The sequence below is a fragment of the Prunus persica genome, chromosome G7, assembly GCF_000346465.2.
Source record: "Prunus persica cultivar Lovell chromosome G7, Prunus_persica_NCBIv2, whole genome shotgun sequence".
Classification (NCBI taxonomy): Eukaryota; Viridiplantae; Streptophyta; class Magnoliopsida; order Rosales; family Rosaceae; genus Prunus; species Prunus persica.
The window spans coordinates 1,609,114-1,615,113 of record NC_034015.1 but is presented as its reverse complement, the minus strand read 5'-3'; positions in this window follow the sequence as shown (position 1 = coordinate 1,615,113).

Sequence of the window (6,000 nt, the reverse complement as noted above, 5' to 3'; positions counted from 1 at the left end):
ACCCAGTGGGATAAAAACCTAGTCGAAGGGAAAAAGAGTACAACGCGCATCTGCCTTGAATGTAGTAGAATTGGGATGCTCCCCCTGATTGATATCTCCCCTGATTAATATCTCTCCTTCTTTGATTTGAGCAATACAAGCAACATTATCTTCATACATGATCATCTATCACACTATTCAACCTGCTTTTCACTTTTCAAATTATTGAAATCTTTAGGAGTATCAACAACTAATTTAGTAGTTAGAATATGTTACAACAATATCAAATTTGAATTCAAAATACTCAAACTCTTAGTGTTAACTCTTAATTAAGAATATTGTGGTACTTTATATCCTTCAAGAGGTTGCTTCATCCGATATATCTCAAATATTTCATGAGCTTTGAGGATTTCCATGTACCATATAGTCTTAATAAATATGCATTTAACACATACTATAAGTTTTGCGTTAAAGTAACAACCGCACTTATAGAAATGTGGATGCATTTACGATGAGATTGGAGACTAAAACCACATGTCTCTCCCAAGAAACCTTATGTCATATTAGTGATCTTATTTCACTTCACAAACACCAATTCGTAACCTTCATACTGAACATTTGTAATTTGGTGTTTGAGTTATAGGTTCAATATCCAACTCTTCTTATTTAGTGATAAATGGAATTGCCTATTTCCATTTTTGGCCAATCACTTAACTTGTCGACATTCATGAAACGTGATTTAATATAATCATAGCCCTTGATGATTGTAGTAGCTACAAATAAACCAAATGTATCATCAATTTGTGATCCCACAATTCTTATGTGCATGCACATGCATAATTTATAATCATCTCATTGCTTTGGGGTACCAATGCCTCTTCAGGGGCTTATGTTGTCACTTATGGAACAAACATCTCTTTTACAATGAATTATTTAGAATATGTGGATCATAACCTCCTATAGAGCGTTATTTTTTATGGGGCTTGAATTTTTCAAATAATCTCCATTTCTGAGGAGTTAAGTCTTTAGAACCTATATTTATGACATGCTTCAGGCATGCATTATATATATAGTCACCATGTTAATTGATTGTGATACGAGAATATCAATCCATGTTAGCATATGTACAACTTATATATGCATTATCTTGATGAGACAAAAGCGGATTGATTCAACACTATTTCACGACGTTCTTTAGGAATTGTCATTTCTCCCCCTAACGGCGGGAAAATTGTCTCAAAATGTAGGAAAATAAACTCACAGTCGTTATCAAATATGTGACCATTTTAGTAAGCACATTCAGTAAAACTGGTGAAGTGATCCATAATTAGATGTTGTATAGGCTCACAAATATCCCCTTGAATTATTTCAGAAAAGATGGCTCAAAGTCAATTTTTGACTGAGATGATCTTATGACAGCTTTTATTTGTGAGCGTTCTTTGTAATGCTATTATTGGACAAGACAATAATTTGAGTCTTTAAACGATGTCCTTACAAATTTATAAAAATCTTATGCATCATTGTGGGACATGGATTGCCAAGATAGTCATGTCACAACATAAAAGTTATTCGGTCAATGAACTTCTAGTTCATGACATCATAATCTTCAACTATAATAGTTGTGTAATATTGGGGCCTCAAGAACTTTTGGTTCATAACATCATAAACTTCCTACCCACAAAAGAAAGTAGGAAGTTTCTCCAATAGATGCCTCTGGCTATCAATATTGGGGCGGTAATACAAAACATTACCATTGTAAAACGAAATTAATTAATAACCTAACATAAATAAAATATAATATAATAAAATAAGTAAAGTGGTATAAACAAGGAATAAAATAAATCAATTAAAGATTATGAAATTCCAAGATAATCCAATATTAATGTGGATTCAATATGTAGATAAAACTACAAGTTTAAGAATTGGATTTCCAACCAATTCAGGTTCATAGAGGCACAAATAAGTAATGAACTTCAAGTTCATATATAGTATTAAGATCCATGAAAAACTATGAACTTCAGGTTCATATCAATATATATTCGAAACTTCAGGTACGAATACGTAGATCTAAATAAATTGAATTAATAGTTGTGCTTTGAACTTCATACTCAAATCGATGTATATGCACTCGAAACTTCTGGTTCAAGTTCTTGACATATGTAGGCCTCATGGAATTCTGATTTTGATTAATACAAAATCGAGGAGTTTTATGTCCTTATGTGCTCTTTAAATTCGCGGAACTTCACGCCCTCACTTATTTGGAATCAAAGAACTTCAGGTTCTGATTCAATCAAAAGGACTCTATATCCTAATCTAGTTATATGATGAGGATCACGGAACTTCAGGCCCCTGATCTTTTGTATAATTCAAACTCATCATAATAATTAAGATCATACTTAAAATTAAATAAACAAACAAATAAAAAACAAAAACATGGCATTATATTCATGTGTAATAAGAATAAGAATTTTTTTCTTAAACAAGCATGATGAAGTCTGATGGTGAGTATAAAGAAACTCTATACCATGTGATGACTCTAACTCATATAAGAAGAAAGAAAATTCAGAGAAAGAAAACATACCAAGAGCAATGTCGTGCTGATAACGTGTTATAAAACTAGAGGGAGAAAATGTAGAGAGAAGTGATATGCTAAAGACAAAGTTTCACCATGTTTATTCCTCTCTTAATCTTTGGTAGAACCACCTATTTATAGGCTTACAAGATAGGAGATTGAATACCATCATTTACAATATACCTATAGGTTACAAGCATTAATTACAAATACTTAGTGCATAGGTTACATAAAATCCAACGGTGGAATATTAAGAGGTATGGTGGTCATCCACCAACTCATGCATTTACAACATAAATCTTACTATTGCTTCACCTATACGATTTTCAAAAATTTGTGCTTTATTAGGTTGTCTATTTTTTGCTACAAGTAAATTAGGTAATATCCATTATGTTCCTTCTAAAAAGCTATTATTTACTGGGTTTGCCTTTATCATATTCACATGTTTACCACCAAAAGTTTGTACTAAATTTTGAAATTCTATATTAAATTTATAATTATAGTTGTCTGAAACTTTTCCTACATACATAAGACTAATACTTAAATTTTTGTATTCACCTTTCATATTATAATTTTTTGTTCTTATACTAATTGTAATATGTTTACTGCTAGGTTTGTGCTAAGGTCTACTTCTGTTGTAGCTATAGCTGCTTGCTGATGATTATCTCATCTATCATCATATATGTATACTAATGCTTTAGTTCCTACTAATGCTATAGTTATTCCTATCATGATTGTTCCTATCTGAATTTGTTGATAGTGTGACTTTTTAAGATGTTCTATTGCTGTGTTACTAAGTAAATTAAGAATTACTTCTTTATCTACACGTCTTACTTCATGTTGACTAATGTTACTTACAATACCATGTTTATTTTCTGAGAATTTTCAAAATCTTTTCTAAGAAATTCTTGTGCTTCTTGTTCACTAGGGTATATATCTTCTGTTCTAACTATTTATTTTCTTTTTCTTCTAAAGAGTTCCATTTACTATTATGAAATAGATTTATTCTACTTTTTCTTTTATGAGGATTATTGCCTGAGGTTAAATTTTCTAATTTATCAATTAATTCTTTGGGTAAAGTAGAAGTAGTATTGTGCACTACTTGATGAATTTCTACTAGTTGTTCTTCTAATTGGTCTACTTTTCAGCTAAATTTAAAATTAATTGGATAAGTAAATTATTTTATCTTGTGGGGATATTACTATTTACTACAGATGTTGTAAATTCTGTAAGGCATACTGATTTGTCATCTAGTTTACCAACTTTTTCTAATACTTTGATATATTTATTATTAATTTTAAAATATGTCATTAAACTAAAAGTCTATCTATTTTATTATGTAACTTCTCTACTTGTTCAGTTAATTTTTTTGTACTAATTCAATTTTTTGCACTTCTATTTTTAATTGCTCAATAATTTCTAATGATTGGAGTTCTATTTGTTTTGGCTTGCTATCTATAAGATCTATGAGGTCTTTGATTTCTTTCTTACTAGGAAATCTTTCAATATTTTTATTATTATCTTCTAATCGTTTTTAAGGAATTTTTTTTGAAAATATTCTGATAACTGTTGACTTATTCTATTATGTTTATTATACTCAAATTTTACACTTTCTACTTAACTAATTAAAAGGTCAACAATACTATTTTCTAAGGGACTATTACTGTTGTGTAATAGATGTTTGTGTTCTTTTTGTGAAAAATAACAAAATAATGTATTATTATCTAAAGCTAATTTTCTCTTTGGTTGTTCACTGATTTCTAGATTAAGGTACTTTATCATATAATTTATCTAAGTATATCTTTTTTTTTTTATAATTCTAATAGGTGTACACTGATCAGTTCATAATTGTATATTATTTTTGTACCCTTCTAGTATATTATTTCGTTATGTTTTTTTAGTTAAACTTGTGCTTTTAATCTCTTTTGTATTTATCATTCAGTTCCTTGAGTTTTAGGTAGCAATGGTGGTTTTGGATAGGAAAATGTGCAAAATGGTGCAAAAACGTGCAAACTAAGTTTAAAATGTGGTGGGAAAAATGACATCTGAACTTCAAGATGGATGGCTCAAAGTCATCAGTTGCTTAAGGGAAGCCCATGAAGTTGCTAATTATGCTGATATAAGGATGAGCTAATTGTTGCTTCATCATGATGAGCTATGCATGAGCTATGGTTTTTGGTGAGATTTGTTGGTGAAGTGCAACAGCCAAATAAGACAAAAAAAAACTTATTTTAATTGGTGAAGTGAGTGTTGTAGGTAGAAGGCATATTAAAATCAGATTTCCCCTTTCATTCTCCCTATAAATACCACATCCATTCCATACCAAAGAAAAAAACCACATCCTGGGATTCACACTCCCACAAATCACTCCATCCATCCTCCATCTTCCCATCATTCCCCAAACACATTCAGAAATCACTCTCAAACACTCCAACAATCAACCCAACACTCTAAATAACCCCAAATCACCAAAACTGTTCCAGCAAGCCTTCCTTCCATTTCCCTACAAATTCCCTCTTTCTCAGCCATCACCACTCACCCAAACTCATCCCCAATCATCTCCTTAACCTTCATACATCCTTCTAGACATGGGAAAGCTCTTGGAGAAGCATTAGACATGGAGAAGCTCTTGGAGAAGCATTGGACACCACAAGTACTTTAGAAAATGGTTTTTCTACTCTTATTGTATTCATTATATTTTCTCATTTCTATTTAAGTTTCTTTCTTATTATGAGTAGCTAAATCCATAACTAGGGCTTCAATGTAACTAAACATGAATATTATGGGTTTATAAATTTCAAGTTTCAAGTTTGATTCATGATTCATGTTCTTATTCATTATGCTTACTTGCCTATATGCTAATCGAAATGCCTAGCTACCATTCAGATTTGTATATCTTAGTTAGAATTAAGAGTAGACACCATATGCCTTAATTTGAATTGAACTATGAATAGTAAGAGTATATATGGATATTCGACAACAGGAATTAGATACATACTTGGTTGTTTAAAACATTCTTCTATGCTTAATGGATTTTTAATGCTTAATTTGACTTCGATAACAAGGATCTAATTAGGGAATTAGGAATAGAAGGTTAGGACTAGACACCATGGCTTATTCATACTTTAGCTATAATCAATCTTTGAATCTGAATTAGATTTGTTACTTGAATCCTTACAACCTAGAATTGGATTGTTAAGGTGAATCGAATGCCCTAGTGTCCAAATCTATTTTCCAACCCTTAAGACCACTCTTTGTTACACTTGTTTACTTGCTTTCGTTTGCAATTTCATTTTGTTGGTTTGTTTTCACAATCACAAGCACTCTTACTTCAAATTCCAATTTCATTTTGCTTCATTTTGTTTTTCCAAACTCAATCTCACTCTAAAATCTGTTTTAGACTTAACTTCTTATTTATAAAATTGGGTAATCTAAGTACATAATTAATC